General features: G+C 32.9%; 1 protein-coding gene and 1 long non-coding RNA gene across 2 annotated transcripts in view; both read left to right on the plus strand.

The window, feature by feature from the left end:
* Positions 1-24,893, plus strand: part of LOC133189389 (receptor-type tyrosine-protein phosphatase kappa-like) — a 326,872-nt gene that overhangs the window by 73,484 nt on the left and 228,495 nt on the right. The window lies entirely within an intron of this gene.
* LOC133189491 (uncharacterized) lies at positions 1,539-15,870 on the plus strand. Its single transcript, XR_009721485.1, has 6 exons — positions 1,539-1,687; positions 4,659-4,795; positions 7,291-7,380; positions 7,526-7,736; positions 11,555-11,634; positions 15,827-15,870. It is a non-coding gene; the product is annotated as an uncharacterized LOC133189491 (long non-coding RNA).

Genomic DNA, 24,893 nt, shown 5'->3' on the forward strand with positions numbered 1-24,893 from the left:
AATTTTAAAAAACGCAAACTTGTCCATCCCCCCCCCCCCGAGAAAAACTACACCATACAAATTTGAAAAATCAAAACAAATAAATAAATAAATTAAATAAAATAAAATAAAAAAATAAATATAAAAAAATATGAGTGGACTGGACTGGATCGGTGCATGAATTGCTAAACATTGTCCATCGTATATATGAAGAACTGCATAAATTTTACACTTAGTCTAATCAGGGACTATATATAGAAATATCTATTTGAACATTGTTAATGCCTCTCCCCCTAGCCTCCCCCCTCTCCATTTACCATGTTTATTTCTAGTAAAAAAAAAAATTGTCTGATTAACCTATCTACTCAAATTTACTCAAGTAATAAACATTTTTTTTCTGTGTAAAATTTCATTCCGAGTCATCACCGGAACGAATTACTACTTAATCGTAACTGTTGTGGCGTGATGCTTGATTGTGAACCTAATAACATAGAATACTTATTGGATTATACCTTCGATGTCATTCTGTGATTTATTTTAGTATGTAAATACCCCTTATGGTAAGTATAGAGTAAGAAACGTTATATAAAGGTGTAAATGACAAGTTCAAAATATTTACATGATAAACAAATCAGAGGTCATTCGAGTCACGTATAAAATTATTAAGTCATGCATGTGATATCAGTCAAGTGCAGGTATTTCACAAAAGTTATGTTGTGCATATATTTTAAACCTTCCACTGTGGTGTTTGTGAGCGTGATACGTGATACAGCTGTGATACCAACACGTAAAAGAAGATAGGCTAAGTGAGACTCTTGTAAATTCACATACACACACAAAAGATGTAAAGGTTGCTCCACACCTCTTCAAATTAAGGCTTTGCCACACTACAGCATGTACAAAGCTTAAAAAACCTGCATCGACGTACAGAAAGATTAACATACTCGCTGGCATATGCTGAAGGCTTGTGCCATGCACCATAATCATGATAATTGCACTGAAGTAAAAAAAATTTTAAAATGGTCATTAAATCAACCATATTAGCACCAAAGTGTGCATTCAATTTTCCCTTGGCTCTGTTCATTGGAAAGATTTCGACATTATATCTTTTAAAGGAAAGGTTTGTTTTGTTTGTATGTTGTTTAACGTCCCTCTCGAGAATTTTTCACTCATATGGAGACGCCACCACTTGCCGGTGGAGAGCTGCAAATTTTGTCCTATACTCGGCATTTATGGCCATTGAGCAGTGAGGGATCTTTTTTGTGCCAGCACCTATTGCGACAAGGGACCTCGGTTTATACGGTCTCATCCGAAGGACCGGTCTCCACATCCCACAGTGGGATTTGAACCCGCGACGTAAGAATCAATTGCTTACTCCGCGACTCTAGAGCAGACGCTCTAATCACTGCGCCACGCGGGCAACTTTAAAGGAAAGGAATTGTATAGTTTGATATGTGCACACCCTAGATTTTGGAAAAGTTAATGCTCTACTTTTATTGTTTTAATTACTTTCATTTTCAGATGTTTATTTTTTGCGAATGTGTGCATTTGACAATCTGACATTCCACCTTGAGATGTTATTTGAGAGTTGTTCCATCCTAAAATGTAAAGCAAGGATTTAAAACAGTGTGAGAAAAGGTTAACATTGTCGCCTATGGGAAATGTATTGGTGGACTGTATACCCCATATATATTGAGTACGTCTATTGGTAAGCATGCTAAGAGAAATTCTACTTGTTAAAAAAATTGTACTTTCAGGTTGAGTTGAAGTTTGTGATTTAATAATATTATCATTTCCAATTGTTGAAATCTATGAAATACAAAACTTTTATTTTGCTTAATGTGCATATTTTAAAACAAATCGAGTCGCAATATAGTGTTCTTCCAAAATTTTGACGTGAAATAGACATAGAGTATATAGACACAGTTAAGGCACGGAACCCATATAGGAAATTTAGAAAAGATGTACGGGCTCCACATACCCAAGATATGGACACAGAATCTGAGGCTGAAAGCAAGGTGTTCTTGTGCACAGAAACCAATGTGTAGGCAAGGAATCCTTGTCCCAAGAAGACAGTTTCTAACTTACAAAATTTGAATGAGGCAGATTTGGTTCAAACTATATACATGTATTTTTAATCTCACGGCTTTTTACATAGCATGATCATAACTTCCTTTGTGCAAATCAGATTAGAAGGATTCATGATCCTGAGCTAATATAGCTTGTGTCTTTCTTACTTTATAAAAGATACATAACTAATATACATGTATATCACTTGGAATTGTACTTAGGTCAACTTGAATGATTTTGTCACTTTTGAACTAAAAGTCTAAGTAAGTAAGTCTAATATAGAAGCCATTTGAAATCTTTATCCTTGGATGTTTCAATGCAAGCTGACAGACATTGAAATAGTCTTTGTTGATCAATGATGATTTAACCTAAGTTAACAATCTCATTTCATTTTGTGTCATCACATGATAAAGAAAGTTATGATTTTATTAAATTCAAATTGAACAAACTTAGGCTGAAAAAAACAACAACATGTATTTCCCATAACCCAGCTGACCTAATTTTACCCCACCAACTCTACTACTTTTTATTCCAAATCGAGATTTTGAATCATACTTTTGTTCATAGTAAAGTTTTTTCATAGTGCAGTCCATAAAATGCATGTCTCGTACACTGTAAAAACCAGTCTATCCATCCAAGAGTTTTAAAGAGTACTCCTACTTTATATATATATATATATAATATATATATATATATATATATATATATATATATATATATATATATATATATATATATATATATATATATATATATATATATATATATATATATATATATATATATGTTTGTTTATTCATATACATGTATGTTTATGTACATGTATATGATACAAAAACAATGTACAGAATAATTAATTGATGCTTTCAAAATAAAAAGTGTTGCTTGCGTGACGCAGTGGTTAGAGTGTTTGCTCTAGAGTCGCGAAGTAAGGAGTTGATCCTTAGATTGCAGGTTCGAATCCCACTGTGGGACGTGGAGACCGGTCCTTCGGATGAGACCATATAAACAGAGGTCCTATGTCGCAGTAGGTGCTGGCATGAAAAAGATCCCTCACTGCTCAAATTGGCCCTGAGAGCGGAGTATAGGTCTATTAATTTGCAGCCCTCCACCAACAAGTGGTGGCATCTCCATATGAGTGAAAATTTCTCGAAAGGGACATTAAACAACAAACAAACAAGTAAACAAAATTAACAGTAAAGTAAAAAAAAAGTTATTCCCTACTTACCTAGCCTAATTTTTTTTAGCATATGTCACCAGAAACACATAATTTTTTTCATTTGGCCTAATTAAGTTAAATTACTATAGAATTGTGCATTGAATCATTTGATTCTTAATAAGAAACTACTATAAATTGTTAAAATGATAGTGTAGATAAGTTCTATAAAAATGAATGTGGCACTCTCATACATGTATTAATTCCAAACTTTAAAAATTCTAAAACTAATCAAATTAATAATGTAAAGCATTGTAAAGTTTGTATTCAGTCTCTATTTGGCATCTACAGCAACATCAGGGGATTCTCCAAGATCCTAACCCAGATTTAGATGAATTAATTAAGGCACATGCAGATCTCATGACTCCATATTTGGTTATTTTTTGACATGGCCGGTTTCCCAAATCAGGGTCTCCAGGTATGGAAAATGGCACAGGTTTCTGGTACAGGTTTTTCAGAATCCATGAGTTCATGTAGGGAACCTAGCACAACTTTCTGTGAAGGGTTTATTTGTAAAACTGTGTTATGTAATATTTCAGTCATTATTCCATGCCTGTTCCTGCCTTGACCACTTTTTGTCATGGCTTTCTAATTACATATTTTACATATATAGGGGCAGAAATGCTACTCTGTTACAAGTTTATGGAAGCTAAATATGTGCCTGTGTTTAAACCACCCAGACTGTTTCATATGGGAGTACCCCCCCCCCTCCCCCCTTATGAACACACAGCTAATGCTCATACCTCCTGTTGTTTACAATTACATGTATGTAGCGTGTAAATTCAATTAATGTGTCAATTTATATTATTTATTAATTCAAAGCTAAGTTGAGTATATTTCTAGATAAGGATTCAATATGTACACAAAAATTCACAAACAGGGTCGGAATCGGTATTCAGTCAAGTTCAAGGTCAAAGTGAAAGTAGTGTACTCAATGTACGCAGAGTCTTGCAGTATGTAAGTGACATGCATGTGTCATTTTATAAAGGGGTATAAATGAAAACTATTTTCATGGAACAGGATTACATGAATGAGGACATGTACATTCTTTGGAAGCAGTCAGTCAACTTACTCAAGTGTGTGTGAACATGCACGCTAACATTTTTCATATTTTATTGATAGCATGATACATGTATTAATTTTGTCTAATGTATTATTTGTCACCATGGTCAGTAAAACATGCTTTTTACCTGTATTAATTATTTAACAAAACAATATTGGGACTTAAATCAGTGCAAGATGAAGCAAATTCATAATTTATGATTATTTTCAAATTATGGCATAAACAGCTGATAAAGGGAACATGGAAGGTTTGTTTGTGTGTAATGTCTGTCTGTGAATGTTTTAGGTGCATGTTTTGTGATACTGAAATATATAACATCGATTTTTTTAGGTTCATGGTGATACAGGAAAACTTCAAGGTTCCTGCAGATGGTGTTGAAAACTATTGGCCAGTAAACACAAATTAAACCCATTTAATTACAACTTGAATATTCACCAGTAGAAAAAAGATGGCAGTACTTTTAATGCGTAAGTAGAATATTGTTTTAAAAAGCTTCTTTTTTGGTTTTGGGTGGAATGAATGATTAAACAAATACATAAGAGTTGAAATCTCTTTAATACAGGGTGTTTCAACAAACATGTCCTGACTTTGCATGTCTAGTACTTCTTTTACTACTTCACTCATGATTTTATGAGTCCGTCAAAAAAGGAAAGATCAGTGTTTTGTAACGATTTATCTAAAAATAAACATTACAATGTACTTTTTATAGTTTTTTGAAAAAAAACACTGCATTTACATGAAGTGTTTTATTCCAAAGATTTTTTAAAATCTCATGATCATGCAGGAAGTATGATTATATTCCTAATCTCGTTCATACACCCAAAATGTTTGACATCTTTTTTTATGTATCATACCCTGTACAAAATGTTCCACCTGGAGAAAAAGGTGTAATCAAGACAGAATTCTGGGTAAAATTCCAGGCGTAAAACTTACTATAACTATTAAAGCAATATAAGCGGAAACCAAGCGTTAACCAAGCGGAGACTAGCTGAAAATTTGTGGCGAAAATGTAAATTAGCCCCGCCTGGAAATTGACATTCTGCCTGCATGGAAATTGAAATTCCACCTAGAATTGAAATAACAGGATTCCTTCCGAATATAGATTCCGTCTCAACTGTCCAAAGTATTTCTTTTTATAATTTCCAGCTATTTTCCCCCTGAACTAAATTCAGCCTTGAATTTGATGACTGGAATCTGTTAAATTTAGGCGGAATCTCTGAGACGGAATATCAGAAGGTTCAGTCTCCCCCTGTATTATGCCTGGAATTTGTGCATTCAAAGTGGAATATCCTTGGTGTCCAGTCAAATTCTGGGTGGAATCCACCTCAATTGTTTGTACAGGACTAAATCATGATCACTAAAATGTTTACTAATTTCACATCAGTCAGTCGTAAAATTTGAGCGCCAACTTGACTCTGAATTACCTTACTACCTGCCAAGAAGCTAGAAAGCTAAAAATACATGCCGGTTTTTTTTTAGTAAAGGTTGTTGAGAATCATAATTTATTCATTTTGTTTTCCAGAATTTTTCCTTGGTCTGTTCGGACTTATTACCCACAGATTTTATTAGTCCAAATGAAAATGTATTAGTCTGATGAGACTAACCGACTAACATTAGTGTCAAAAACCCTGACATTAGAAAATCTCAGGCATATGTCTAGTCAGACCATGCTTACACTGTATAAAACATGATGCTGGAAAGTTGAATTGAAAATTTAAGTCTCCTTTATCAGTCTCTACCAAAAACTTTTAACTAAATCAGTAGAATTAATATATAATTCATAGTCTTTCCCAAGTGTTTAGACTTTATATTTTGCAATAATTACTTAAGTGTTCATTATAAATATCCCTTATCTTAATTCCTGAAACTGACAAATCACAGTAGCCTAGACGGTAGTTGTTGCCGGTACTCGCATTATAATCAATAGGTCCCTGTTCAATTCTTGTTCCTAACACCTTGTCAATCCAAGATGTTTGAAATAGGTAATGAGATTGTTCGATCACTAAGCCGTGACTATAGAAGTGAAAGATGCATGTCTTTCAAATGAAATTTTAAAAATCAAGGTATCATTTCAGGATACACACAATAAAAAAAACCCCGTACAGTGTTAAGCTACTAGTATACACTGTAGTGAAACCAAATATTGAAATTTTATGCTATATAGTGTCATGTTTTTGTTTTTTTTTTAACCACAAGTTAAATCTCCTCAAATCATGAAAATTTAACCCAATGAAAATGACCAATTTTACATTAATTGAGAAACTTACATGTATTTGAAAGCATCCTGAAATGCCAGTAGTGTAGATTCAAGTTTGTTCAATTCATGGCCCCCAGGGGTAGGGTAGGGCCACAGAAGAATGTCAAAGTTTACATGGAATGACAGAACCATGATTTAAGTAATAGTCATATTTATTATACATGTATATCCATGTCCTTACCAAATTTCTGTTGCAGTTTTCTCAGCAACAACTCATTGCAGGTGCTTGATATATTAGCACACTCTTTGTTTAGGCATGCTAAGTTTAGGAATTATTTTTGTAGGAATCCGATGTGAACTTCCTGTTTATCCCTCCAATTCTGTCCATACTATATTTCCATCACAGTTTTCTCAACAACTATTCAAGGATGATGCTTGAAAGTTTAGCACACCTTTAAATTGTTTAGGCATGTCATATGGTGGGATTCATTTTTGTATGAATTTGATGTCAACTTCCTGTTTATCCCTGTGCTTGTCCGTACCAAATTCAAATCAGTGCGGGAATTATAATTACTAGTGAGCATTGGCTCACAGACTTCTTGTTTTCTATTTGATAGGAATGTCTTTTACTTTAATTAGATAAAATCCTTATTTAGTTCTTCACAAATATTCTGAGAATGTTCTTTTTTTATAAGATGTGTAACCATTACTGTTTCTTGAGTCAAGATTTTTTTTATTTATTTCATTGATATTTATTTCTACTAGAAGCAGCTACTAAGGAAGATTAAATGAAGGAAGATCAGGAAATGGAGAAAAAGCTGAAGAACAAGGAGGACAAGATGAAGAAAGAACAAGGTTATTACATATGTATCTCACAGTATTTTTACAAAGCCCTTCCAAATCCTGATTTATATCGTTTGTTTGTAAAACTTAAGAATGAATTCTTAATATATAGTTCTTGACCCTTAAATATAAATAAAGAAGGTAACATTTTTTACAGGGCACAGTGACTTGCAGTGTGTGTACATGTAACATTATTACAACAACTATATCATGGGTCCATAATTTTGAGTAAGTCATTCATCAAGTACTTTATATGTACTGGAAACCATTTCTGAGGGGGATGAAGTGATGGAAGATAATGAGCCGGAGGGTGGAATGGAAGAGAAAGGGAAAGAGATAAAGAAAAAGGCAGAATGAAAAAGGACTAGGTAATTATTATCACAGTACCCCCCCCCCCTTCCCAATCAATGTATTTCTTCAAGTCAACAAAATTACCGGGTACTTATCTTATTCCTTCATAAATATTTTTAGAAAAAAATTAAAACATCAACTTTGACTGGATGTAGTGACTTGCATGTGTGTAATTAGCTATGGTCAATACAATGACCTGGTCAGCAAAAACAATCTATCATTAAGTCGAATGCGGACTGATGTTTTTAATACTAATTGTTAGGCCATTATTTACACATTGAATTGCCTGTTTACACATTGAATTGTCTACAGACTTTTCCGTTTTCCAGATCATGACAAGGAGCACACAGCGAATGTGACTGATCGGCAGAGGATGTTTACTGATCCCACCTCTGATGTTTTTATAGGTCCGTGTTTGCTCTGCTCCTGATTTGTATTTTTTCTATGGACTCTTGAGCTTGATTACTGTTCATTATCTCCATAATTACATGATTGTATGATTAAGCGGTATTTGAGTACTCTTTACTGGAACCCAGGAACATCTTTATTTTTTTTTTACTTTGTGTCATCTAGATTAAGATGATGAGATTGGACTGTATACAGTACCGACCGGACACAACCTAACACCAGAGCGAACCCAAAGCGCACCCCGGGTTCGCTTCCTGGGTTCGCTCCGGGTCCGCTGTGGGTCCGCTTTCAGAAAATTTGGGACCGCTCTGGGTGCGCTTCGGGTTCGCTCTGCGTTCGCTCGGGGTCAGCTCTGGGTCCGCTAGAGCGAACCCGGCGTTCGCTTTCCGGGTTCGCTTTACGCACTCATGCGTGAAGCGGACCCCGCTTTAATCTTGCCGCCAGTAAGCCCCGCCCCTTGTATATTCCAAATACAGTAGTGAAATCGATCATTACTGTTTTTATGGCGATCGAAACATGTTCATGAAAAGGACAATATGGAGAACGTTGATAAATTTTCAAGAATTTCACAGTACATTCGACGTAGAATTATCACTTTTATTTTTTCTTAACTTACAAGCTAAGTATATCTCGAAAGAAAAAGAAGAAAAGGTGTTAAATTTATTTTCGATGTATCCAATGGAGTGAAATTGATAAGAGTATCTTAATAAAAAAAAAAAGCTTTCAAATTCATTTGTTTACATTATTCATGCGTTTTAAAATAAGTTGGAACTTCCAATTGTAATTGCAATTGTTAAATCGTAATTTAAATATTTGAAAGACAAACAACTGAATTACGATCTTATCTATGAAATAGCTGAGACATACTGTACACGTAAAATGCTAAGTTTTCATATTAAATTTTAGCAGTTTATATTTAAGCTAGCTTGTCGTCCATTACATGTATATGTAGGTCGTGATAATCACTAAAAATTCTCATACAGTGTAACTTGAGTTTCGTTTTACAGATCATTTATAATTTACTTCCATGCTATAAATCAATGTTTTATAAGGCGAGTTTAACGGAAGACTTATAAAAAAAACAACAAAAAACCAAAACAAACAGACAAACAAAAACTAATAACTGGTCCACTGATAAGTATATATTATTTTTTTAAGTTGTTTTAAATACATGTAAATGATCACTTGAATAGTTTGTGTTCCTTACTGATTCATGACCCCCCCCCCCCCCGCCCCATTAAAAAAACCCACTGCATTGCTCTTAGCACCCGCAAGATCTTCGAAACAGGTGGATGGTTACCGACACGTGATGACTTTGGCTTGACTTTGAAACTATGATTATTAAAGTGTTAAAATTAAATAATTATGACAGTTACAAAGTTCAAATACAGGTACCTATGCAATAGGGAATCCAAGTTTTACATTGAAATATATAGGAAAAATCTTTAAAAATCTTCTCAAGAACCACTGGACCAGAAAAACTGAAACTTATGTGGAAGCATCCTGGGGTAGTGTAGATTCTAAATTGTTCAAATCATGGCCCCTGGGGGGAGGGTGGGGCAACAATAGGTATTACAAGGGGGGAGTCTGGTAATGAACAGCATGGCCAAAGTTACTCAGGTGAGCGATGTGGCCCATGGGCCTCTTGTTCTTTATAACCATATAAAGTATTTCGAAAATTACATGTAGTACATGTAAGAAGTTTGTGAACATGCATATAAACCTGTATAATTATATATATCGACGCGATGGAAAGAGATAAGCATTTTTGCTTTTTTTTTTTTTTTTGTTTTTTTTTTTTTTTTTTTTGGGGACTGACTTGCAAGTAGTTACAAAAATTCAAAAACATACAATGTAAGGTCTACATGTAGGATAATTAAAATTGACAAAATAATCTTTCTCTATATACATGTATTTAAATCAAGCTATTTAATAAATTTTGGTAAAAGAATATCATAGTAGTTAAAAAATGAGATTTTTTTCTCCAATTTACGTATTGACATAATGCACATTTATACTGTACAATGAACATTTGATTTTTTTTTTCATGATCAATTATTAAGATCGATAATTTCGATGTTGATCTGGATAAATTAAAACGTGCACGTAAATTGAAATAATTAATAAAAATTAATTAAATTAAAGAACGTACATGTTCTCTTACTGTATCTTGAGATAATAAAATTCTATAATTTATCGAAGACCAGTTTTTTTTTTCTTTTTTTTAGTAACAATTGTTATAACCATTATTATCTTCTTTTTTTCTATTATGAATTAAAGTACTTATTGTCTGATAAATTTACGCAATGTATATTTATATATTAATCATGTTAATGGATTTTAAAACTATAAAGAAAATAATTATGTAATTTTACATGTAATATGCTACCTGGATAATAAAAATATATTATGTATTAATAGATTTTGAAAATAAAAAATGATGAAAATAGATGTGTAAATATTGCATGTTGTCTGGAGAATTAAAATATATAAATGCAAAATCATGTTTAAAAATCATATTAATAATATTTTTACACTGTACATTCACAAGCTTTGCTTGTACAATGTTTAGATTACAAACTGGCCTGTTGACTGGTCGATGCGCTGATGGTCAACGCATTTTATCACTTATCCTGATTGACAGACCTGTTCGGCATGTTGATTGGTCGACGCGCTGATGAGTTAATCGCTAATCCTGATTGACAGCTCTGTTACGCAACATCGAACGCGCGTTCGCTTTCTGGGACCGCTACTGAATTTGGGGTTCGCTTTCAGCGTTCGCTCTGGGTCCGCTGCGGGTTCGCTACGGGTGCGCTCCGGGTTCGCTCGGGGTCAGCACTAGCGGACCCCAAGCGAACCCGAAGCGAACCCAGAGAGCGAACCCGGGGTGCGCTCTGGGTTCGCTTTCTGTTAGGTTGTGTCTGGCCGGTACTGTATAGGTAATTCATCATGAAAAATGTTACATGTTACATGACTATGCCTTGACTTTACCTTAGGCTGAAAATGTCGATCAAGACGCATTTCTAGTCTTCTTGGCAGGTACTTGTAAATCTGTTCAGTTTTTTTTTCTTTTGTGTGAATTAAGCTGCACACTTGGAAACTTGTTAGTTGATGCCTCTTATAGGGGAAACATGTTATTTCTTGACAAGGCTTTAATAGCAGCAAGAAATATAAGTGAATTTGAGGTCATGGAAATATTTTAGGTAATGAGGAAAGTATGTATTCCACATTCTAGTACCAAAACGTTTCTGTCAAAGTCAAGCAGGTACTTGAAAATGAATAAGGTACTAACCACTCTTTCCTCAGATAAATCACTAAAAAAGTTCAGTATGCCCAGATTTTTCATGAATCTGGTAAAATATGAAAATTGATAAACTGAATTTTTGTCAGTTTAATAGTTTATTGAATTGGATTTTTTTTTTTACAGAACTTGCAATAGAAGAAAAAGTTTAGGGAAATTAAGAGGAAGAAATTGAAGATGAAAAGAAGAGCTCTGGGAGGAAAAAAGTGAGCATAGTGCAGTTATTTCTATGATTTTACATTTTAGTGATGGATTATCAGATGCAGTCTGAATCATAAACCTTATCTACTGATAAAGAAGATGGGCGAACAAGGCAAGTAAATGCCCATTGTGTGACAAAAAAGATTTAAAGAGTTAAATCTTAATCATGTCAAAATTTTCTTTGATATTTCATTTAACATTAATGTATACTTTATGTAAAATCTTTGCAATTTGCTACAATCTTATAAAGATTAATACTATTGATCTATGCAATAGCAGATACACACCAAAAGAGGGCAAAAATGATCATTTTTTCCTCCTATATCATACTTTTTGAATATGAATATAGGTCTTCACTCCATATTTTGGTAAGATTATACTCGAAGCATATTTAAAACTTTTCCTATTTCGATTGACAAAAACATGGTGAAATGACCTACTCTTCTAAGAAAAAATGCACTTTTATGACACAACAACATTCATATCTTTCAGAGAAATATTTGAAATCCATTTAGTCAAAAGTCACATTTTTAAATGTGATTTACATATGTTAATGTCCATTTTTGTCATGAGCTACATGTATGTAGTGTAGTGGTTAGCTTGTTAGTCTCTAAGAAAAAAACTGAGGATTTAATTTCATTGCTTGGGTTTGAACCCCAAGAATACCACTTTTTTTAATCATAGAATGATTTTTGCTTAAAGAATTTTCCACAGAAAAGTTTTGTTTGTAGTATAATGTTATACCTTTCAAAAAGAAGAACTTTTCTCTCAATACTAAATTCAGCATTTGAATATGACTTTTATACATTTGAAGCTATAGGCTTTTTGCATGCCTTGTTCACCCATCTCCTTATGCACATTATGAAACATATAAAATTAATTACATATTACTGTTACTTGGTAGACTTTTAGTGTAATTAGAATTAGGTCTTTCATTTTACTCCATTTATTAATATATGTTACTAATGAGAGACAGATAAATATACAGGAAAAGCTAAATGAATCTAATTTGTGTAGCTTGTTGAATGTTTTCATTTATAATATTCTTATAAGTGACTTGCTTGGATGCATGTCTTTATTTTGAAAAATCCTTATTTGTCTAGATGCATGTATTCTGTGAGTACTTATATAGTCCTAACTGTAAAGATTCCAACCTTTTGATATGTAAATTATAGAAGAAGATGAGATTAAAGTTTGGCTCTTTAAACTGGAAAGCTTGAAAGGAAATTAATGGCAAGGGCAAAAGAAAACGATAAGGCCATTCCAAGTTTTTTCTATGTTTAGCGTCTGCGTGTGCCTTGGTTTTTGACACCCCATATCAGAAAAAACATACAGAACTAGTGCTAATTGTAACGGTAACCATTACAGATGTTCCCCAAACGGCTCCCCAATCCCTTATGATGCCCCATTCCCTGCAAGCTTCATTGAATTAGACAATACTTTTGTAATATAGATGGCCACTTTATTTTTAAGGGTATTTTAATGGAAAACTACTCCGATATAGCCATATGGGTATTAGCCAATCAAATTTCAGCGCATGTGCTTGCACGTGCTTTCTACATTTAACACATAAATTTTCTTATAGTGTCTCACAATATATACATTTGTGTTAAATATCAAAGAATTTCATTGTAAAATAAAAGAGATACATCCATTTAAATATTAGCCAATCAGAATTCAGCACACGCACAGGCATGACGTTGCATTCAATTTTGAAAGTATCGTACTGTAGGAGCCAAATGTGCCTGTCTATATTATAAATTTCATCCTCTTTAGTTGAAAACCAAGGGAGTTATAGTCTTTTAAAGTGTCAGCCAATCGGATTGCAGCACATCTGCATGCACGTGTTTTCAAGCAATATCCTATATAATATGTTGTAGAACCTTATAATATATACTTACATGTATATTTTAAATTTCAATGTGTTTTCTCAAAAAATCAAGGAAGTTATTGAGATTTTTGTATCAGCCAATCAGAGTGAAGTGCATGCACGTGGGTTAATGCTAATTTGACCAAGTCATTTGTCTAGACTACTAATGTAATTTTATATTCTGAGTTTCAAAGCAATCCATCAAGAAATATAAAAGTTATGGCTATATTAAGTATATCAGCCATTTCACTCATCGCACGCGCGCGCACGTGCATGCAAAATGACCTTTGTTCCGCACATCTACACAACATGCCTATTAACCCTAAAAAGGTTTCATCTGGATGAGTAGTTTCCAAGAACACTCGCGGACAATAAAGTACCAGAGAAGAAATTTCGAAAAAAGAAAGTAAAAACAATATGTTCCCAAACTTCGTTTGGGGAACATAATAAGGAGTCCTGAAATCAGTTATTCTGGTCAAAATCTTTGAATTCTGTCAATTTCTATAAATATTTGTCTACAAGATGTCATATTAGGAATATTTTAAGCATTTAATACCTCGGTTTTGCTGAAGAATAGATATTTTTAAGAGAAAAATAGATTTATAAAATCGAATCTTTTGAATGACGTCATTTTTACGACTATAAAGTCTTTGTTTTATTTTTTTGGTTTGTGTGTTTTTTGCGAATAGGTAGGTAGGTTTTTGAAAGATGGGTGGATGCTAAACAGAGAAAAAACTTGGAATGGCCTAACCCAAAATTTCAGAAAGTGTATGTTAAGTTGTGAATACAGTGGTTGCAACATTATTGTTGACAAACCAATCGTGTAGAATCGTTCGTGTAAGGTGCGTGATCGTTCGTGTAACGTGCGAGATCGTGCGTGTATCAGACTCAATCGTTTGCGGTTTTAATCGTGCGTGATCGTGCATTCAGAAACGTGTAAATTTCGTTTTGTAAGTTTTTATCGGAATGTTATTTGTTATACAAGCATTTCGCTTGTCTGATTTTTTTTTTCAATCCAAATAAAATAATGAAACGCGATTTACATAATTGAAAGCAGAACGAACTAATTATCGCTTGGAAATAGGCAATATAGCAAGTCGTACAATATTGTGTTCTCGTCAACTCGCGTAATTTTTTGTGATAAACCATACTTAGATGTTTAAGGATTTTTTCTCTGATGTTAATTATGTTTACTGCTAATTATGGTCAAGATATTTTTGAAATCAATAGATCAAAAATAGATATTTTTACAAATAAATAAACAAATCTCTATTTTCGGAATGTACATGTACACGACATGGTTGTCGAGGTTTCGTTCATCAGTGTTTATCTCTGGAGCTTACTTTTAACTATTTTTGTAAAATAATTGTTGATTTTAGAGACTCACAAATGGAAACATGGATAAAACTTATAATTTAATTCATTTTCATGCCATTTTTTTTTCAAATTTATCCCTTTCTGCATATTATGAAATCAATTCAATCAAAGCTCACGGTCCAGCTACATGTACATTTTCTGATAGAACGACAAAAATCAGTTTTCTTAAGTCGGAGAATTACGTAAATAATTATTTGTTATCTAAAATAATTAATAAGTCTTACATATATTTAGTTCCAGAAATAACCAATTCAATTTTTTAAAAATTTTTTTTCAAAGTCGATGAAATAATATAAATAATTATTTGAAATCTAAAATAAGTATCAAGCCTTATTTCGTTTTGAAAATATCCATTCCTAAAGAATTTGAACTATTTTGCGTGAAGAATCGTGCGTTTGCGTTAGCAATCGTGTAAGATCGTGTAACGTGCAGGTTTTATTGTGCGTTAATCGTGCGGAATCGTTCATGTAACGTGATCGTTCGTGTAAGTTGTCAACAATAACGTTGCAGCCACTGTATACTGTAAACATATTACTTTTCACTGTGTATTCTTTTTAGCGCCTTTGGCGGAAAGCAGTGTCTGCTAATTCAAGTACAACGCTAAATGTCATGCACAAATACACATAAACATTAACAAATGCGCTAAATCAAATCCCCGCTAACTTGCTCAATAATCAACTTCTGCCAAATATCGTACACGCTAAATATTATACATTTACAGTAATTCAACAGGCTAACAAGTTCTAAAGGATATAATCATTTAATACAAATCAAATACACAAAATGTTAACTAGCTATTTTAGGAATTTTAAATTTTAAATTTATTCTTGTCCTTTTGCTTTTAAAGAAGTGTTGTTGTGTCTTAATTAAGATTGGAAACTTGATCATTGATATATTTTATTTCATTTTAATGTAAAAGCTTTAATGGTTTTATTATATATGTATTTCAGTTCCATTTGTTAAGAATGTGTGGACAAAAGAAAAACAGCCATAGTAGAGTGCCAATGTGGAGTGGAATAAGTCAGTATGACTTGATCGTGGTCAATTGAAGTGTTTAAATGCCCCTCCAGAAAGCAGAACAATCTTTGAATTTGCAAGAAAGAGTATAAAATTTGCTGTTAAAATATCATAACAGCTAGACAAAGATTAAATAACAAGTACACGTTCATCTAAAGAATTCTTTTGTCCCAATAGTGATTCATGTGTAAGTACATGTAACAAGTGCTATAATGACCTAATATAAGTGTGTTTTAGGAGCATGTTGACTCTATTGTAAATGTATTGACTCATTATATGACCTCATTTATATATATCATTATATGAATGGTAGTGTAGTGAGTCGACATGTGTGTTAGCTGTGTAGGTTATGATGTGTGGTAATTTTGTGTACGTATGTAGTATGGTGACTCGTGTTGGGAATGTATAATTTTATGTGTTACTGGTATAGCTCATCGTGTGATTTAAAATGGTTATTTGTAATGTATATATTAGAAGTGTAGTGACTCGACATGTGTGTTAGTAGTGTAGTGACTCGACGTGTGTTAATAGTGTTGCTTATTATGTGTGGTAATTTTGTTATTTGTTATGTAAGTTGTACATGTAGTATGGTGACTCGTGTGTTGGAAATGTATAATTTTATGTGTGTTACTAGCTCATCGTGTGTTTTAGTATTGCTATTTGTAGTGTATATATTAGTATTGTAGTGACTCGACAAGTGTGTAAGTAGTGTAGTGACTCGACATGTGTGTTAGTAGTGTAGTGACTTAACATGTGTGTTAGTACTGTAGCTTATTATGTGTGGTCATTTTGTTATTTGTTATGTGTGTTGTACATGTAGTATGGTGACTTATGTGTTTGAAATGTATAATTATATATACCCTCGCTCCGAAGGAGAGGGGGGTATACTGTTTTATCCTTTTGTGTCTAGCTGTGTGTGTGTGTGTGTCTGTCTGTCCATAACAAATTTTAGGTCACATTTTTCTCAGCAACTACTCATTGCAGATGCTTGAAATTTTAGCACACTCTTTGTTTAGGCTTGCCATATGGTGGGATTCATTTTTATACAAATCTGATGTCAACTTCCTGTTTATCCATGTGTCTCTCCGTACCAGACATAACAAATTTTCGTCTCAGTTTTCTCAGCAACTACTTATCGCTTGAAATTTTCGCACACTCTTTGCTGAGGCATGCCATATGGTGCGATTCATTTTTTTATGAATTTGATGCCAATTAACTTCCTCTTTATCTGTGCGTCTGTCTGTATCATACATAACAAATTTTCTTTGCAGTTTTTTCAGTAGTTACATATAGGCATAGCAGATGCTTGAAATTTTAGCACATTCTTTGTTTTGGCATGCCATATTTTGAGATTCATTTTTATACAAGTCTGATGTCAACTTCCTGTTTATCTGTGTGTCTGTCTATACCATACATAACAAATTTTTGTTGCAGTTTTCTCATCAACTACTTATTGCAGATGCATGAAAGTTTACACACTTTTTGTTTAGGCATGCCATATGATGGGATTCATTTCTGAATTTGATGTCAACTTCCTGTTTATCTGTGCATCTGTCTGTATAATATGGAACAAATTTTTGTCAAAGTTTTCTAAGCAACAACTCATTGCAGATGCTTGAAATTTTAGCACACTCTTGTTGAGACATGCCATATGGTGGGATTTATTTTTGTATGAATCTGATGTCAAGACCATAAACTGAGAACAGACTTAAGTCAAAATTTCAAATCCAAATAACTTTGGGAATAATTTTGATAACAGAACAAAATTTTTATCATATGTTTATACTGGAATATTATACAAACCTGCAAAATTTTAAGTATGCATGTTAAATAAAACTCAAGATATTCAAAATCAAAATTTTGACTTAAGTCTGTTCTCAGTTTATGGTCTCAAGGCCTGTTTATCCGTGCGTCTGTCCATAGCTGAACTTTTGTATATTCACATGATAATGTATATTCACATCACGGTGGGGGGATTACCAATGAGCATTGGCTCACAGAACTTGTTTTATACGTGTTACTGGTATAGCTCATCATGTGAGTTAATGTTGTTATTTGTAATGTATATATCAGTAGTGTAGTGACTCGACATGTGTGTAAGTAGTGTAGTGACTCGACGTGTGTTAGTAGTGTAGCGACTCGACATGTGTGTTAGTATTGTTAAGCTTATGATGTGTGGTAATTTTGTTATTTGTTATGTGTGTTGTACATGTAGTATTGTGAATCATTATGTGTTGGGAATATGTAATTTTATGTGTGTTATTGGTAAAGCTCCTCATGTGTTTTTATATTGTTATTTGTAATATACAGTGAAACTTGTCTTATCCGGATGTTGTGTACTCCAAAATCTTGACTAATACAGTGTTAACTTTAAGTCACCTGCAGTAGATTCAATTGTATTAAATGTTGTCTAATCCAGAATGTTGTCTAATCCAGTCAATTTCTTTAGAACCAGTGGTGTTCGGATTAGAAAAGTTTTACTGTATACATTAGTAGTGTAGAAACTCTACATGTGTGTTAGTACTGTATTGACTCGACTTGTGTGTTAGTAGTGTAGTGACTCGACATGTGTGTTAGTAGTGTAGTGACTCGACATGTGTGTAGCTTATGATGTGTGGTAATTTTGTTATTTGTTATGTCTGTTGCACATATATATGTAGATAATATGGTGACTCATGTGTCAGGAATGTATAATTTTAAGTGTGTTACTTTTATTACTCATCGTGTGATTTAAAATTGTTATTTGTAATGTATATATCACTAGTGTAGTGACTCGACGTGTGTTAGTAGTGTAGTGACTCGACATGTGTGTAGCTTATGATGTGTGGTAATTTTGTTATTTGTTATGTGTGTTGCACATATACATGTAGATAATATGGTGACTCATGTGTCAGGAATGTATAATTTTAAGTGTGTTACTTTTATAACTCATCGTGTGATTTAAAATTGTTATTTGTAATGTATATATCACTAGTGTAGTGACTCGACGTGTGTTAGTAGTGTAGTGACTCGACATGTGTGTTAGTAGTGTAGTGACTTAACATGTGTGTTAGTACTGTAGCTTATGATGTGTGGTAATTTTGTTATTTGTTATGTGTGTTGTACATATATTATGGTGACTCATGTGTCGGGAATGTATAATTTTAAGTGTGTTACTTTTATAACTCATCGTGTGATTTAAAATTTTTATTTGTAATGTATATATCAGTAGTGTAGTGACTCGACATGTGTGTTAGCAGTGTAGTGACTCGACATGTGTGTTAGTAGTGTAGTTACTTGACATGTGTGTTAGTAGTGTAGTGACTTAACATGTGTGTTAGTAGTGTAGCTTATTATGTGTGGTAATTTTTGTTTGTTTTGTGTGTTGTACATATAGTATGGTGACTCATACGTCAGGAACGTATAATTTTAAGTGTGTTACTGGTATAGCTCATTGTGTGTTTAAATATTATTTGTTATTTGTAATACATATATTTGTATTGTTATTTTGGTATGTGTGTTGTACATGTAGCATGGGACTCATTTTGTGTTGGGAATGTAGAATTTTACCTGCGGTAGTGTAGCTCATTTTTGTGTACTAATGTTATTTTTTATGTGTAATAGTCATGTAGTGACTCAATATGTGTGTAAGTAGTGTAGCTCATTATGTGTTTTCATGTTGAGTTAGTTTAATTTAAAAGAGTGTTGACTTATTGTGTAAGTTAGAGTAGCCTCTTGCTATACATAAGCATAATATAAAAAGACACTTTTTTTATGATGTGTAGATAATTATTAAAACAATGCTAAATATGATATTATATCAACCTCCATTGATAAACTTATGTTTGAATTTCTAATGTAATGTAAGCTGCATGAATAGATCATATTTTGACTGAATTTTGAATGAGCATAATTTGTGATTTTAATTTTTGAAATAAACAGAAATTTAATTTTCCTTGTATATGTTTATTTTTTCATTAGATTGCAGAATAGAACTAACTTTTGCAGTATTAAATATCTAGAAATGATTTTATGACCAGAATGGTGGATACTTATTTTACAGTTAAAGTATATCATTGAGGGAGTTAGCAAGATTCCAGTTGTTTTTGTTTTGAACATTTTTTATTGACAATATGTCAAAGGGATTGGACACAAGTTCCAAAAACTTAGATAGTCCTCTCCCATACATAAAATCTGAATAGCCATACAACATTTACAAAGTTTTACAATAATATATATATGTACATAGAAGAACAAAAACAATTGTTTTGTGAATAATGAAATAATATCAATTAATAGTCCTGGTCGAGAGGAACTAAAATCTTGCTAACTCCCGCAATGATATACTTTTAACTGTTTTATTATACTGATACAAACGTAAAATTTAGAGGATTCAGGTAGTATGATTTCATAGCAGGGATTAGCTCACTTACTTGCTAACACACGGGGATTAGTCCATTCACATATCATACCAATGTAAAAGTAAAATCTAGAGGATTACAGATAACCGGGAATTAGCTTTTGATGCAGGGATTAGCTCACTTGACTAACGCACGGGGATTAGTCCATTCATAAAGATTTCTAGGGAATTAGTCACGTCTAACGATCTAATGTTATATAGAGAAAAAATCAGTAGAGGTATGATAAAAGTATATAACGTGTAATCCTGCTTGGGCGAAGGGGTTCTGGGAAGATCAAATTGGGTAAGAATTATAGACCAATGCAAACTGATGTACAGTGTATATAAAAGCAGATAAATGTTTGTCGGTCGCATGCTGTAAATTTTAAATGATAAATGCTTGACTTCAACTGTAGGAAATTCTCGAATGGAACGTTAAACAACATACAATCAATCAATCAACTGTAGGAAATATCCCTACTAAAATATCATGGTATAGTTAGATCAAAATAACGATGGCGGTTTTATAATGCACATTATTGTGAAATTACCTAAAAGACCTCTTAAAAGAAAAGGGGCGTACAAGGCGGGGACAATCCCCCGCTCTGAGATAATATTTTTCTCAATCTTTAAAGTTCACGGAAAAGTTATATTTTTCTAAAATTACGTTTTCAGGAATGGCATCTTCAACAGATTTGATTCATTTATTTTATTGAATGGTACTGGTTGATGATTTGTTTTTAAAGTTGTCAGTAAAGCATATTTAGTGGGAAATTGGTTTTTTGGAGCCACACAGAATGATTTTTGAATATGAATGGGACAAGTTTCCTTTCTACATTAACGTTTACGTTCTAGCCTTGATATTAAACCGGGAAATACTATGATCTTGAGCATGCAGTATCGAAGGGGTACAGGGATGCCCCCTAGTGTTTTTTTATTCTCCCGAGAAAATAACTGTTGTTAATGTACATAGGAAATTTTAATATAAGGCCTGTTGTTATTTTTTTCTTCCTTTTTGCTGGTTAAAAATCGATTTTTAACGGGGGTGGGGCGCTCCAAAACAGTTTGACAAGCAGGAAAAAAAACCTTAACCTATTGACTAAACTAGAAAATCTTATTTGGGGGGTTAGGTGGTTGGGCCCTTTCCCTAATTTCTGGTACATTTTGCTGAAATTTGCGTTCTACATTCGGGCCACAAAAAAGAGGGAGAAACCCCAACCATTTGAACATGCGTAGGAAAACGAGATTATACATATATATATTTCTTTTTGTCCTTTGTCTTCTTGTTGGATATCACTTATCTTTCAGTGAAGCGGTGTTCAACGTTTTCGCATATTGATAATATCTTTCGGCAAAAAAAATGAGTTACAATTTCTCGAATATTTTTTTATTACGATTCCGCATAATAAGGGGGAAAATGTATTACGATTCCGCAAATATGTTATCTGGATCACTGGTACATAGATAAAATAAAAATTACACAATTAAGCAGATTAAGATACAAACAGGAGTAGCTGAATAGATTGCTCCCATGCATGTAGCTGTAGCTTTTTTCTTAAATTTCATTAGAACGCCCTTCTTGTCTCTCTGAGTTGAAAAATCTGAGTTGATTTTTAAAAAAAATCACGGAAATAAGTTTACGAAGGGCTTCGGAAATAATACACATCGATCGATGCCTTAACTACATGTAGCACATGTATAATTCTTGTATGACTTTTTAAATAACTTTAAATAACTTAATACGTCATACCAGATTATGTTCAGTTTGTGCCTAAATGAAAGATTGTTACAATTTTCTTAATTCAAATGTAATGCATGTTTCTAACACCGACTATACTACTACGGATAGAACAATGTAAAAATAAAGTGGGTCAATTCTCTTCACTTTGTTTGACTTTCATTTACATGTACATGTAATTATAAATATATTTCGTGGGGGACGAAAAGGTGGGATAAGGGTGAAGTTAAACACTTTTATCAACATGCAGTTTTCCTTCACATGCATATATATATATATATATATATATATATATATATATATATATATATATATATATATATATATATATATATATATATATATATATATATATATATATATATGTATGTATATATATATATATATATATATATGTATATATATATATATATATATATATATATATATATATATATATATATATATATATATATATATATATATATATATATATATATATATATATATATATAACGTCCCTACTTACAAGGGGTCGTGTTTCCTGAAATGGGGTGTGTATCGAAATTCATAATTTTGTTTCTTTATTAACTCTGAATATGATGAAAGGCTCCAAAGACCCCTTACCGTCCTGCAAGTTCCGATATTGAGAAAATAAAAAGCTATATAAAACGAGCATTAAAGTGTAAAGAATAAAACAGGAGATTACAATTGAATTTGTCCACGGCTCTCCGAAAGGTTCCGGATTTTTTTTTTCTATTCGCAAATGTATTTGGTTTTGATTGTTGAACTTACCCTGAATGCAAAAAATCCCTGTCTTAATGGATTTCAAAATGCGCACAGAATCTCTGACGTAACTAAAAACTGACGTTATTTTCTAATGTCTTTAGTATTACTATTAACTTAAAGATCTGGGGGTCGTAACATAAAGCTTGCTAAGTTTTTGACTTACGTAGGGTCATAAGTATGTGTTTTAGGCGCAATCTTAAGACCTGCCTAAGTACTACTTAAATTTGTCTTAAACCGTAACATAATTTAATGAACTAAGTCAAACTTGTGTTCAAAATATTTTATGAATCATCCTAATTTTCATATTCATTTATATATAACATGTATTTCTAAAAAAAAATGATTTAGTTGCGTTTTTAATTACACATATATTTAAGTTGACGTCCTTACCTATCAGTTTTAGCAAGGTTAGATTAGATTTCGTATTAAAAATATTCTGTTTAAATTAGTCTGAATATTTGAAAACAAATATTGCACGGACACAAAATAGTGGTTCACTGTAAATGCCTGAATATTGTTTATCACTCGAGACTGCAATGTTTTCAGTTTACCGTTTGTCGTTATTCTTTTGTGTTGACAAATGTTCACTTGGTTTCAAATTGTCATTCTCGCAGACATTGCACGATAACCGAACGTCTATGTATTTGAAATTGAAACTCTTAATAAAACAAGATGTGTTTGTGAACACAGATGCCCCCGTATGGCAGCTTATGGCAAAGGTTAAAGTTTCTCAAATGCAAGTCAAAATCTAGGTCAAGAAATCAAAAATGTTGGTAGCCAAAGAAGGTCTTGTCTCGAGAAATATACCTGTGAAATATGAAAGCCCTAGTACAAACCGTTGAAAAGTTATGGCAAAGGTTAAAGTTTTTTCAAAGTAAGTAAAAAAGCAAGGTCAAGGTCAAATGGTGCCCAAGGGAAGGTCTTGTCACAAGTGATTCACATGATCGGACATGTGAAAGCCCTAGAACCAAACGTTCAAATGTTATGGCCAAGGTTTAAATTTTTTAAAAGTAGGTCAAACTTCAGGTCAAAGTCAATGCCAAACTTGTTGGTATTCAAAGGAAGGTCTTGTCACAAAGAATATACATGTGAAGTATGAAAGCCCTAACACCAACTGTTCAAAAGTTATGACCAAGGTTAAAGTTTTTCAAAAGTAGGTCAAACTCCAAGGTCAAGGTCAAAGGGTCAAAGTTGTTGGTACCTAAGAGGAAGTTCTTGTGACAAGAAATGCATATGTGAAGTATGAAAACCCTAGCACTAACTGTTCAAAAGTTATTGCCAAGGTTAAAATTTCTCAAAATTGAAGTAGGTCAAACTCCAAGGTCAAGGTCAAGAGGTCAAAGCTGTTGGTATCCAAAGAAGATTGTCACAAGGAGTACACATATGAAGTATGAAAGACCTAGCTCAAACTGTTCAAAAGTGGTCAAGGTTAAAGTTTTTTCAACAGTAGGTCAAACTCCAAGGTCAAGGTCAAAAAGTAAAAGATGTTGGTACCCAAAGGAAGGTCTCGTCACAAGAAATACACATATGAAGTTTGAAAGCCTAAGCTCCAACTGTTCAAAAGTTATGGCCAAGGTTAAAGTCTCATAAAATTTTGCAAAAGTGGGTCAAACTCCAAGGTCAAGGTCAAAAGGTCAAATATGATGGTACCTAAAGAAAGGTCTTGTCGCAAACAGACAGCTAGACAGATAGACAGACAAACAGACGGACGGACAGGGCAAAAACTATATGCCCCCGAATCTTCGATTACGGGGGCATAACAATAGGGACATATTAAATTCTTTTTACTCCGATGTATCAGCCCATTTCAGTAGGCAAAGACGGCAGACGTTTTATGATAATTATACTTATTTACAATTCTAATCAACGATGGAAAAGAAGATAATTTTTCGTATACCTCCAACATATCTCTCTCTCTCTCTCTCTCATATTAGTGGACTCTGTCTGAATCCACGCTTGTTGCATTCTACGTTTAATCTAATTTACAGACACTATTAGTTTTCTAATAAGCATTCAACGACAATTTTTCTGTTTTTTTTTTTTTAATCTGTATCATTTTTTCACAGTGAACAAACAAATCAATGATTACTGTGTACAATTTACTTATAATAGTGTT

The sequence above is a fragment of the Saccostrea echinata genome, unplaced genomic scaffold, assembly GCF_033153115.1.
Source record: "Saccostrea echinata isolate AGI-Se365-2 ecotype Australia unplaced genomic scaffold, CSIRO_AGI_Sech_v1 ptg000018l, whole genome shotgun sequence".
NCBI classification, from domain to species: domain Eukaryota; kingdom Metazoa; phylum Mollusca; class Bivalvia; order Ostreida; family Ostreidae; genus Saccostrea; species Saccostrea echinata.